Raw genomic sequence first — 14,012 nt, 5'->3', positions numbered from 1 at the left:
AATGAGCACTGAGTAACAGGAATGAGCACTGAGTAACAGGAATGAGCACTGAGTAACAGGAATGAGCACTGAGTAACAGGAATGAGCACTGAGTAACAGGAATGAGCACTGAGTAACAGGAATGAGTGCTGAGTAACAGGAATGAGTGCTGGTGTGTGTGAGAATAACTGGATTTCCTTAAATTAAACAAAGATAAAACAGAGGTCATTATATTTGGCAAAAAAAAGATCTTAGTCTAAATAGCAACATAAAAGCAGTAACAATTGTGTGTGCGTGCTTTCGCATGAGTGTGTGTGCGTGCTTTCGCATGAGTGTGTGTGAGTGCTTTCGCATGAGTGTGTGTGCGTGCTTTTGCATGAGTGTGTGTGCGTGTGCGTGCTTTTGCATGAGTGTGTGTGCGTGGTTTTGCATGAGTGTGTGTGAGTGCTTTCGCATGAGTGTGTGTGCGTGCTTTTGCATGAGTGTGTGTGCGTGCTTTCGCATGAGTGTGTGTGAGTGCTTTCGCATGAGTGTGTGTGCGTGCTTTCGCATGAGTGTGTGTGCGTGCTTTTGCATGAGTGTGTGTGAGTGCTTTCGCATGAGTGTGTGTGCGTGCATTTGCATGAGTGTGTGTGCGTGCTTTCGCATGAGTGTGTGTGCGTGCTTTTGCATGAGTGTGTGTGAGTGCTTTCGCATGAGTGTGTGTGCGTGCTTTTGCATGAGTGTGTGTGCGTGCTTTCGCATGAGTGTGTGTGCATGTATGTGAGTGCGTGCTTGTGTGTGCGGGGTGGGGTGGGCGGTGGAGAGAGAGAGAGAGAAAGAGAGAGAAGGTGTGAGTATCGCTCCTCCCCCTGCAGCATGTGTGTCTGGCTCCTGCCTCTGCACAGTATGGGTTCTCCATCTTCCTCTACAAAAGGCAAGACAGACAACAAATACAAAAAGCTGATCATCTCCACATTGACGACCAGTACCTAATATTAACCTGAAAATACTATTCTTCTGCATATAAAACACAACATTCACTTGCAAGCACGACATGCAATTGCATTTCATATAGAATTGCAAAAAAAATGAATGAACAAAAACTTGCCTTTTCTTAGAAAAGTTTGGCACTAGAGCTAACTCTCATCCTGACCTGGAAGTGCTTGGCTCTGGATTATCAGCTCTGTCTGGTGAAAGCCGGGGGGCTCTCTGGAGGTGTGGTGAAGTGCTTTAGGGCTACTTTCCTGGACTTGATCCTGTCGTAAGTCTCTCTCCACTTCCTGCCTGATGCTATGTCCTCCCAGTATTTCTGCTGTTCTTTTTTGAAGTATCTCTCTCTCCTCTCTGGACACGGCATCGCGTCGAACGCGAGAGCGCCCCTGCTTCTCCGCAGCGCTTAGTCGGGTTGGCTCCCTGTAAGTAATGTGTTCACGTTGTAAAACAGAAAGCACCTTCAGTAATTCCAACTGTAAAACTTAAAATCAAGAGAATAGTATTAATCAATGTATATACCAGATACACATTTCAAATGGCTATTTCATTCAAACATCAGTCCTGTTACCGTTCATATTTAGCCTGAGTTTTCAGCATAGCATTAGCAAATGCATGAAATGTAGCCACGTGGCATCAATGCTAATAGCATGAGAACATTTAGCACCTTCAAGTGGTTTACCAAAACTATCTTTAAAAAAAAAATTATATGAAATAATTTAGGTAACAGGACTTCTCGGTCATACTTACAATATGATAAAAACGAATACAGAAGCAGAGTGAGAGAACTTACTTTTGGTCTTCCCATGGCCTTCAGGAGACTCAAATGATGCTACTTCCTGTTGATCATGTAACTTGTGGAATGTCCCAAATTTTTAGAGGGGGGGATGTGTCAGGTTAACAGGACTGAGTGAAAACCTGGGGACACGACTAAAATGTGTATTTTAACTAACATCTTGTGAATTTCTGAAGGATTCTAATCATTATATTTCATGGTTAAGTGTAGTGAGAGTGGGGGACGGGTTAAAATCCTATTTTGTCAGTGTTCTGGGTAGTTTTTATTAAGGTTTTACATGGTGTGTCTTCAAATTGCAATTAGGACAAAGTGCAGGACACTTATATAATGTATTATACAGATACTTTTCATGCATATTTATGCATGTAATGTCCTGGAGACCGGAAAGGGCACCGATTCGGCCCCATGGCCCCTGTATTGTCAGTGAACTGTTCACCCCTTGGCCGTTTTCCACTAACCTATTTACCCCATCCCTCCATCTCTCTGTCATTCTATCCCTCCCTCTCTCTTTCAATCTCAAATGTACGCTCCCCTTCTGCCCTCTGATACTGATATTTGGCAGTGTTCTCTCTCTCTCCCCCCCCCCCCCCCTCTCTGTCTCTCTTTCTCTCCCCCTGTCTATCACTCTCTCTTTCTATTTCTCTTTCTCGCTCTCGTTATCTCTCTCTTCTTCTCTCTTTCGCTCTCTCGCTCTCTCTCTCTCTCTCTCTCTCTATCCCTCTGTTTGGTTTAGAATCTGACCAGCTGGTCTGGTCTGGAGGCTGAGAGTGCATCCCAAATAGCACCCCATTCCCTTTACAGTAAGGCGATTGCCATTTATATTAAACCAGGCGGAGCCCGCAAAAGAGAAGTACACAAATACAACACAGTACACATTCACAGACAAGCTCACTGATGAATACACACAGAACCAGTAGATTATTGGATACTTTCAGGCACACGTACACATATCAGTAAGACATTATACATATACAGTGCATTCAGAAAGTATTCAGACCACTTGACTTTTTCCACATTTTGTTATGTTACAGCCTTATTCTAAAATGGATACAGTTGTTGTTTTTCCTCATCAATCTACACACATTACCCCATAATGACACTCACAGCTGGGTTACCACGACAACCGTGCATGACACCGTAAGCCCAATGAAACCTTTGGAAAGGTAGTAAACATAAGGAAGGGAAGGTGGAGAGAGAGAAATGGAGAGAGGGTGAGAGAGAGAGAGAGAGAGAGAGAGAGAGAGAGAGAGAAATAGAGAGAGGGTGAGAGAGAAAGAGAGGGCGGAGGAAGAAGAGAAAGGTGGTGGGAGTTACAAAGAGGTTATAGGAGTAAGGAAAGGAAGGAGGTAGGGGGAGGGGACAGGCGGGCTAAAGGAAGGAAATGAGGAAGGAAAGAGAGGGATGACAAGGATCTCATTGTTGTACTCAGAGGGGTAGTTATCTGCAAAAGGAAGGAAACACAGCACTGTGTGTTGGTGTACTACTGCATGCTAAGTACATCAGAGGAGGCTGGTGGGAGGAGCTATTGGAGGACGGGCTCATTGTAAAGACTGGAATGGGATGAATGGAATGGTATCAAACACACATATGGAAACCACGTTTGACTCCGTTCCAAATAATCCATTGCAGCCAATACAATGAGCCTGTCCTCCTATAGCTCCTCCCACCAGCCTCCTCTGATTTAAATTGTTCTCTCATCCTCTGTCTCTCTTTTTCTCTCTCTCTTTCTCTCTCCCTCTTACTCCCTCCCATCTCTGTGTGTGCGTGTGTGAGGAGAAAGCTAGTTGGTCTGTTTGTTGGATTTCTCCCATGGTTTCTGTTTGACCTTTGATCCCTTGTCTTATACAACAGCTACCGCTCTGCTGTGCCAGCCGGCCGTGGGCATCAGTATGCCCGACACACCCACACACCCACCCACAGACACACACATACACAGACACTTTGCTCAAAGTCTTACACATCCTGCTGTGGATACCCTGTATGGATTCAGAAATACACAGTACCAGTCAAAAGGTTGGACACACCTACTCATTCAAGGGTTTTTCATTATTTTTACTATTTTCTACATTGTAGAATAATAGTGAAGACATCAAAACTATGAAATAACACATATGGAATCATGTAGTAACCAAAAAAGTGTTAAACAAATTAAAATCTATTTTAGATTTTAGATTCTTCGAAGTAGCCACCCTTTGCCTTGATGACAGCTTTGCACACTCTTTGCATTCTCTCCACCAGCTTTAGGAGGAAGTCACCTGGAGTGCTTTTCCAACAGGTTTGAAGGAGTTCCCACATATGCTGAGCACTTGTTGGCTGCTTTTTCTTCACTCTGCGGTCCAACTCATCCCAAACCATCTCAATTGGGTTGAGGTCAGATGATTGCTGAGGGCAGGTCATCTGATGCAGCACTCCATCACTCTCCTTCTTGGTAAAATAGCCCTACACAGCCTGGAGGTGTGTTGGGTCATTGTCTAGTTGAAAAATAAATGATAGTCCCACTAAGTGCAAACCAGATGGGATGGCATATCGCTGCAGAATGCTGTGGTAGCCATGCTGTTTAAGTGTGCCTTGAATTCTAAATATATCACCGACAGTGTCAACAGCAAAGCATCCCCACACATCACACCTCCTCCTCCATGCTTCACGGTGGAAATCACACATGCGGAGATCATCCGTTCACCTACTCTGCGTTTCACAAAGACACGGCGGTCTCAAATTTGGACTCATCAGACGAAAGGACCGATTTCCACCGATCTAATGTCCATTGCTCGTGTTTCTTGGTCCAAGCAAGTCTCTTATTTTTATTGGTGTCCTTAAATGGTGGTTTCTTTGCAGCATTTCAATCATGAAGGCCTGATTCACACAGTCTCCTCTGAACAGTTGATTTTGAGATGTGTCTGTTACTTATTTGGGCTGCAATCTGATGTGCAGCTAATTGCCGATTTCTGAGGCTGGTAACTCTAATGAACTTAACCTCTGCAGTAAAGGTAACTCTGGGTCTTCCTTTCCTGTGGCGGTCCTCATGAGAGCCAGTTTCATCATAGTGCTTGATGGTTTTTGCGACTGCACTTGAAGAAACTTTCAAAGTTCTTGACATTTTCCAGACTGACTGACCTTCATGTCTTAAAATAATGACAGACTGTCATTAGTCTTTGCTTATTTGACCTGTTCTTGCCATAATATGGACTTTTATGAAATAGGGCCATCTTCTGTATACCACCCCTACCTTGTCACAACACAACTGATTGGCTCAAATGCATTAAGAAGGAAATAAATTCCACAAATTACATTTCAACAAGGCGCACCTGTTAATTGAAATGCATTCCAGGTGTCTACCTCATTAAGCTGGTTGAGAGAATGCCAAGAGTGTGCAAAGCTGTCCTCAAGGCAAAGGGTGGCTACTTTGAAGAATCTTAAATATAAAATAAATGTTGATTTGTTTATCACTTTTTTGGTTACTACATGATTACATATGTGGTATTATGTATTTACTATTATTCTACAATGTAGAAAATAGTAAAAATTAAGTAAAACCCTTGAATGAGTAGGTGTGTCCACACTTTTGACTGGTGCTGTAGATAGACCATGAATTGAGATTGGCGATTCAGAGATACTGTGCTGACTACTGGGTTGAAGTGTCTGTTAGTAATGAGGTCGATAATGTGTGTGTGCATTTGTGTTTATTTGTGTGTGTGTGTGTGTGTGTGTGTGTGTGTGTGTGTGTGTGTCACAGAAGGTTGGTGGCACCTTAATTGGGGAGGACGGGCTCACGGTAATGGCTGGAGCGGAATAGGTGGAATGGTATCAAATACAGTCGTGGCCAAAAGTATTGAGAATGACACAAATTTTAATTTCCACAAAGTTTACTGCTTCAGGTTCTTTAGATATTTTTGTTAGGTGTTACTATGGAATACTGAAGTATAATTACAAGCATTTCATAAGTGTCAAAGGCTTTTGTTGACAATTTCATGGGGTTGATGCAGTGGAGTCAATATTTGCAGTGTTGACCCTTCTTTTTCAAGACCTCTGCAATCCGCCCTGGCATGCTGTCAATTAAGGCAGCCCATTCTTGCATAATCAATGCTTGGAGTTTGTCAGAATTTGTGGGTTTTTGTTTGTCCACCCACCTCTTAAGGATTGACCACAAGTTCTCAATGGGATTAAGGTCTGGAGAGTTTCCTGGCCATGGACCCAAAATATCGATGTTTTGTTCCCCAAGCCACTTAGTTATCACTTTGGCCTTATGGCAAGGTGCTCCATCATGCTGGAAAAGGCATTGTTTGCCACCAAACTGTTCCTGGATTGTTGGGAGAAGTTGCTCTCGGAGGATGTGTTGGTACCATTCTTTATTCATGGCTGTGTTCTTAGACAAAATTGTGAGTGAGCCCACTCCCTTGGCTGAGAAGCAACCCCAGACATGAATGGTCTCAGGATGCTTTACTGTTGGCATGATACAGGACTGATAGTAGCGCTCACCTTGTCTTCTCCCGACAAGCTTTTTTCCGGATTCCCCAAACAATCGGAAAGGGGATTCATCAGAGAAAATGACTTTATCCCAGTCCTCAGCAGTCCAATCCCTGTACCTTTTGCAGAATATCAGTCTGTCCCTGATGTTGTTCCTGGAGAGAAGTGGCTTCTTTGCTGCCCTTCTTGACACCAGGCCATCCTCCAAAAGTCTTCGCCTCACTGTGCGTGCAGATGCACTCACACCTGCCTGCTGCCAAGCTCTGTACTGATGGTTCCCTGATCCCGCAGCTGAATCAACTTTAGGAGACAGTCCTGGCGCTTGCTGGACTTTCTTGGGCGCCCTGAAGCCTTCTTCACAACAATTGAACCGCTCTCCTTGAAGTTCTTGTCACGGCTGGCTGAAGGACTGAACCAAGGTGTAGCATGGTAAGCGTACATTTGAACTTTATTTAAAAATGACGCCGGCAAAACGAAGAACAAAGCTTTGGGCTATGTGCCCTGAACAACTACAAAGTTAACTTCACACAAATCAGGTGGGGGAAAGGGTACCTAAGTATGGTTCTCAATCAGAGACAATGATAGACAGCTGTCCCTGATTGGCCATACCAGGCCAAGACATAGAAATACAAAACATAGAAAAAAGGACATAGAATGCCCACCGTAGTCACACCCTGGCCTAACCAAAATAGAGAATACAAAGCCTCTCTATGGCCAGGGCGTGACAATTCTTGATGATCCGATAAATGGTTGATTTAGGTGCAATCTTACTGGCAGCAATATCCTTGCCTGTGAAGCCCTTTTGTGCAAAGCAATGATGACGGCACGTGTTTCCTTGCAGGTAACCATAGTTGACAGAGGAAGAACAATGATTCCAAGCACCACCCTCCTTTTGAAGCTTCCAGTCTGTTATTTGAACTCAATCAGCATGACAGAGGGATCTCCAGCCTTGTCCTCGTCAACACTTACACCTGTGTTAACAAGAGAATCACTGACATGATGTCAGCTGGTCCTTTTGTGGCAGGGCTGAAATGCAGTGGAAATATTTTGGGGGGATTCAGTTCATTTACTGTACATGGCAAAGAGGGACTTTGCAATTAATTGCAATTCTTCTGATCACTCTTCATAACATTCTGGAGTATATGCAAATTGCCATCATACAAACTGAGGCAGCAGACCGTTCAAATTAATATTTGTGTCATTCTCAAAACTTTTGGCCACGACTGTACATCAAACATGTGGTTTCCATGTGTTTGTTGCCATTCCATTTGGTCTGTTACAGCCATTATTATAAGTCATCCTCCCCTCAGCAGCCTTTACTGGTGTGTGTGTGTGTTTCTCCACTGAGACAGTGGTGTGGAATGCAGCTGCAGTAGCTAATACCAGATGGATAGTTCTCCAGAAACTCACTCTTCAAAGAGCAGCAGTGGAGGCCTCCCAATTTATGTACCTCGCCCACGCACACAGACACACACACAAATGGAGCACTGCATGCAGACACACACGTTTTCTCTTCTCCTTCGGGAGAATGGTAGAGAAGCGGTGGATTACAACTTTGTTGCAAAGTGTCTGTGTGTGTGTGTGCGTGTACCCTCACTATCATTCTGTTCAGAGAGGAAAGGCACATTTAGATATTGTCAAGGCCCTATGGGAGGTTAGACTATCAGAAGGCCAGCTGTCTTTGCCTGCGTCTCAAGTGGCACCCCATTCCCTACATAGGGCACTACTTTTGGTTCTGGTCTACAAAGGGAATAGGGTGCCATTTGGGACACGTCCTTTGTGTTTCCTTTTGTTGTGTGTATGATACAAAGATCACATTACCAGACAATGTTATGAAGGGGAGAGGAAGGAAGAAAGAAGAAAGGGTCAAGGAAAGGAAACAGTGAAGAGGACAGAGACAGAGAGAGGGGGTAGAGAGAAAATGATACAAAGAAAGATAGAGAGAGAGAGAAGAGATACCTAGACAGAAGGGGTAGAGAGAGAAAAAGCGGGAACAGCAGGAGGTAGAGAGAGAAAAACATCATCGTTATGTGGTGGTTAATTTCCTTACTATCAAATGAGGAGAGACAAACTTATCACACAAGTCAGAGTTATACTTAAACTAAATCTTTATTCACTTATTAATAAGGGAGCAGGTCAATACAACACACACATGTAAAGTGAATCGATTGAGTTCTCTAAGTTAATGATGGCTGGTTGACGAATCACACTCAGATGATTCATTGAGAGCCCAGAGACAAAAGTACAAAGGTCTTTATAGCCAACATATAGCCAACACATCTCTTCAGGCTACATGACAAACAACAGATGTATGGAATGGGTCCCAAGGTTAAGAATTGTATGAAGGATACTTATAATTCACAGTAGACACTATCTGCTGTAAAAACAGTTATCTTTGTGTAGAGACCAAGGTCTGGCCCTGGGGTCATCTCTCCCTGGTACCTTATAGAACAGAAACATTAACTCATGCTCTGGAGCGCGGTATCACCCAAAGACATCGTAAATCTTCCAAAGGCCCATCCTCAGTAGAACACATGAGGGTTCTAACAACTCCTTATTCTGTTGCATAAAACAACCATTTGATGCAATTACAGCATTATAGCGTAATCTTGTCATTTCTCCACCATAGTTACAATAACGATGTACTGTACATATTAAAAATAAGACAACTATTTATACACACACAGACACAGACACATACCAATATACATACGGTACATAGCCAATTATTTCCCTTGAATGAGGAAATGGGCCAGTGGCCTACATTCCCGGGCACTTTGCTATGCTTCGTCTCTCTCCAGATTAGTGTTCACTCTCTCTGCTTTCAGCCACTCCCTTTCTCCTCAACTCCCTCTTCCTCTCTTCTACCCATGCCTATGTGCTGGCCGGTATTTACACTCAGGGGGACCGGTCTCTCTCTTTTCTTTATCTGTCTCTTCTCCCTTTTCCTTTTCTCCTCTCTCCCCACGCGCTCTCTTTCTCTCTCTCCGTGCGTCTCTCTCACTCCTCACTCCTCCCTATCTCTCTCTCTTTGTCTCTTTCTCTCTCTCATCCCTCTCTTTTCTCCACGCATGCCCGTCCTACTGCCGACAATCTTTTTACACTGATGCTAGCTGACAGCACACACACTGGCTCAGTGGTTACACAGCAGTTTGCATGGCCAAATACTCTCTCTCTCTCTCTCTCTCTCCCTAACGCCTTCTTTATTCCCCGAACACAGTCCTACTGTAGGGGAAATGGGTTTGGAGGGAAAGGGAACATATTGGTTTTAAAGACTGGTTGGATGGAGCTTTAAATCCTGTCGCTGAGCAGGAAGGCAGTTGAAAGGCAGGGATGAGAGGGAGAGATGATCAGTTGGAGTGGAGGAAAGGAGGAGAGGAGTAGAGTAGAGGCGGTTGGAAGGCAGGGAGAATGTGAGGGAGGTAGAGAGTGTCAGAGGCTATAGATGTGGGAGAGATTTAAAAAAATAAAATAAAACGTGTGGAGAAAGAGAGGAAAGGAGGAGAGGAGAGGGGGATGGCGTGCCCTGAAGGGTGGTGCTTCACCTGTGGTGAGATCGCATCTTAATTTGGTGTGCGGGTGGGCGCATGCATGCATTCATATGACAATGCTATGCTTAATTCAAATCAAATTGTATTTGTCACATGCTTCGTAAACAACAGATGTAGACTTACAGTGAAATGCTTACTTACGCGCCCTTCCCAACAATATGGAGAAATTATATAAAAATAATAACACAGGGAATAAATACACAATGAGTAACAGTAATTTAGCTATATACTCGGGGTACTAGTACCGAGTCGATGTGCAAGGGTACGAAGTAATTGAGGTATATATGTAAGTATAACGTGACTAGGCAACAAGATAGATAATCAACAGCAGCAGCGTATGAGATGAGTCAAAATAGTTAGTGCAAAAAGGGTCAATGAAGATAGTTAAATAGTTAACCAATAGCTACCGGAATAACTATTTAGCAGCCTTATGGCTTAGGGGTGTTCAGCGTCCTGTTGGTTCCAGACTTGGTGCATCGGTACCGCTTGCCGTGCGGTAGCAGAGAAAACAGTCTATGACTTGGGTGGCTGTAATCTTTGACAATTTTAGGGCCTCCCTCTGACACTGCCTGCTAAAGAAGTCCTGAATGACAGGGAGTTCGGCCCCAGAGATGTACTGGGCCGCACGTACTACCCTCTGTAGGGCCTTGCAGTCGGATGCCGAGCAGTTGCCATACTAAGCGGTGATGAAGCCAGATTCTCTCAATGGTGCAGCTGTAGAACTTTTTGAGGATCTGAGGGCCCATGCCAAGCCTTTTTAAATCATTTTTATTTAACCTTTATTTGACTCTCAATGTCGTCTGTGATCAGGCCAAGCACGTCATGTCGTCAGCAAACTTAATGATGATGTTGGCGTTGTGCAAGACCACGAAGTTGTTAGTTAACAGGGAGTACAGGCGGGTACTAAGCACACACCCCTGAGGGTCCCCCGTGTTGAGGGTCAGCATGGCAGATGTGTTGTTGCCTACCCTCACCACCTGGGGGTGGCCTGTCAGGATGTCCAGAATCCAGCTGCAGAGGGAGGTGTTCAGTCCCACGGTCCTGAGCTTAGTGATGAGCTTGGAGGGAACTATGGTGTTGAACGCTAAGCTATAGTCAATGAACAGCATTCTCACATAGGTGTTTCTCTTGCCCAGGTGGCAGAGGGCAGTGTGGAGTGCAATAGATATTGCATCATCTGTGGATCTGTTGGGGCAGTATGTGAATTGGAGCTGCTCCAGTGTGTCTGGGATGATGGTGTTGATGTGAGCCATGACCAGCCTTTCAAAGCATTTCAAGGCTACAGATAGTCATTTAGACAGAATACCTTGGCGTTCTTGGACACAGGGACTATGGTGTTCAGCTTGAAACATGTATGTATTACAGACTGGGTCAGGGAGAGGTTGAAAATGTCAGTGAAGACTCTTGCCAGCTGGTCAGCGCTTGCTCTGAGTACATGTCCTGGTAATCCGTCTGGCCCCGCGGCCTTGTGAATGTTAACCTGTTTAATGGTCTCACTCACATAGGCTATGGAGAGTGAGATCACACAGTCGTCCAGAACAGCTGGTACTCTCATGCATGTTTCAGTTTTGCTTGCCTAAAAGCCAGTATAGAAGGAATTTAGCTTGTCTGGTACAGTGGTTCCTCCTTTAAAAGTTGTGAACTTAAACCGTGGGACTTTGATGTACCCAGCGTCACGGCTTCATTGCTCCAGACCACCACAAGGGGGAGTTAGAGCACTCACTATGCATTTGTGTCCCAAGGTTTTTATATGACCAATCATATCGAGTGGTGTGACTTTCTTCAGCAATGATGGCTGACAAAACATTACGGGGGAAGCTAATGTCAGTAATTATAGCATCATAACGAGTCAAGCAAAACATTTACAATTGAGAGGAATATGTTAGTTAATGTAGAGACAAACGATTGTGCATATTTTTTGTCATAAAGTTAATTTACGAAAATCGCTATTTAGCAAGTTTTTTTTTCAGTCATATCCAATCCAGGTGTATCAAACTCCATTATTTGAATGATGCTGTGTATGCATGAATGTATTACAAATATACACTTCAACAGTGTTTACCACTCCTGCTCCTGGGACATCAATGATTACACATTGTAACTATTCAATAGACTAGAAACATGATTTAAGTAAAGGCTGATTTGTAATTCATATATACAGATTAAAAAACAGTACATCCTGCCAGTACGCCCACAAGCGTGCTGAATGACACGTGGAAGAGAGAGAAGAACGAGATGGGAGTAACAATCCAGGCTAATGCTTTGAGACCGACATAATAATGTAATGAAACAAGCAGGGAGCAGGTTTTGAACCCTCAACATTCTAGCCCGAAATCCAGCACGCTATCGACTGTGCCCAAATGTATTAATTGGGGTTGGGGACGATTGTGGCTAAAAACACTTTATCAATTGGAATCTTTTACGTGGAAAGGGGGGGGGGGGGTATTATTATTAGTTTTTCACAAGCTAGCAGGATGGGCTATTAGCTGAACAATAGACTATTCAACCTTTACTAAAGAATTTTCTAATAAATGAACTAGGTGTGAACCTCCCTCCCCAACTTGAGCTAGGTGTGAACCCACCCTCTTCTCCCCAACTTGCAACAAATCATTTGTATCTATCTTTCCACATCTACCTACACACGTATCTACCTACACACGGTTAATGTTCTCCAAAAATATATATATATACTGCATCTCGGTGCAAGAGGCTTTAGTACAGTCCCTTGTTCGAATTCAGGCTGTATCACATCCGACTGTGATTGGGAGTGCCATAGGGCGGCGCCCAAGTGGCCCAGCGTCATCAGGGTTTGGCCAGGGTAGGCCTTCATTGTAGATAAGAATTTGTTCTTCCCTGACTTGCCTAGTTAAATAAAGGTTACATTTAAAAAAACAAAAACTGCCGGCTACCGCAGCACAATCAATAGGAGGTGAACAGTGGCTGGTGCTGAAAATATAGCTAACTTGTTATGCAAGTGTTGCACACCAACACACCAACAAACCTACACCAGTCGAGCAATTCATTTCAACAATAATCTTCATTAGAATTTGACTTTACAAACAACAAGAGGGCTTAATTGGAGTCTATTTCTTCGGAGTCTAGAACTATATAAAATAACTTAACTGAGTGAGGTAGGCCATGAGGCTTAAGCGCCTAATAGAAGTAGGATTTTTGTTATTAGGCCTACTTACAATTGCAACTGGTCAAAAATGTAGCATCCTACATAAAACAATCATTTCAAGAAAAAAAGTCTGCACGTTCGAAATAAAACAATGTAACTGATAATTAAAAGTGCACATTTGTAAATCCCAAACTCTAAAAGTAATTGGAAAGGTACAAATTATGTGTGACACAATAAAGAATGTAAACAAGATGCTGTGTTTTTAGTTACAGAAGTGATGGAGGCGTTTTGAAAACAGGTTTTCAAACAATTGTTTTTCACAACTGTGTCAGGTGTAGTCCACCATGTAAATGTTTCCTATTAGCAGGACAATATACTTCTTATAACCCGGTTACTGTTGGGGAAATCCCTCAACTTGAAATGTGTTTGATGCTTAAGTACTCTGAAGTGTTACATTTATAACGCAAAACAGCAAAACAACAGCTTTTGTTAATAAAATAAAATAACGAGAAAAAAGAAATGCGGATGTTTATATAAATTACATTTTAGTCGCACTTCCACCCAGCTCCACGACCACAGGTAAAACCTTGCTGAGATGTTCAATGCATTTGTTGTATCGTTCATTTCTCTAGCCAAAACATCTTGATGGCCTTGACCAGTTCATCTGTGCTTGTCGGCTTGGCAGAGTTACTGATGAATGTTTTCAGTTGATGCCAAACAAGTTCGATCTGGTTTAAATCAGGAGATCTACATGTAGAGATGAAAAAACACATGTTTAGATATACTGTAGGCCTACCAAAGGTGTTGTAGGTCTTTTATTTATTTATTTGTATTTAACCTTTATTTTACTACATAAAGGTCTACAAACTCCGCTGGCATCATGACCCAGTTTATGCCCTCATTTGCAATGTAAACCCGGGCGGCAGTGTGTTTTGGGTCATTGTCTGCAATTGGAGAGGAAAAAAATAAATTTTGCCTAACAACCAAAATTAGGTAAAATAATAGAAATATACATGTAAATAGGCCTAAACCTAACAAAATATTGCTAAAATCCTACCGATATGTACCCAGAAACAGCTCTCTGACATAGGGTCCAGCATATCTGTTGTTGATTACAAAGAAATCTCGA

At 43.2% G+C, this 14,012-nt stretch overlaps 1 protein-coding gene and 1 long non-coding RNA gene across 2 annotated transcripts in view; one reads left to right on the top strand and one right to left on the bottom strand.

Moving 5' to 3' along the window:
* LOC110500404 (astrocytic phosphoprotein PEA-15) overlaps positions 1-14,012 on the top strand; it is a 56,707-nt gene that overhangs the window by 27,956 nt on the left and 14,739 nt on the right. The gene's annotated exons all lie outside the window — the stretch shown is intronic.
* On the bottom strand, positions 714-1,769 carry LOC118942929. The gene is made up of 3 exons (XR_005038601.1): positions 1,745-1,769; positions 1,115-1,374; positions 714-886 (listed from the first exon to the last, which is right to left on the bottom strand). It is a non-coding gene; the product is annotated as an uncharacterized LOC118942929 (long non-coding RNA).

This window comes from Oncorhynchus mykiss, chromosome 21, assembly GCF_013265735.2.
Source record: "Oncorhynchus mykiss isolate Arlee chromosome 21, USDA_OmykA_1.1, whole genome shotgun sequence".
NCBI lineage: Eukaryota > Metazoa > Chordata > Actinopteri > Salmoniformes > Salmonidae > Oncorhynchus > Oncorhynchus mykiss.
This window is presented reverse-complemented; position numbering and strand designations above follow the sequence as displayed.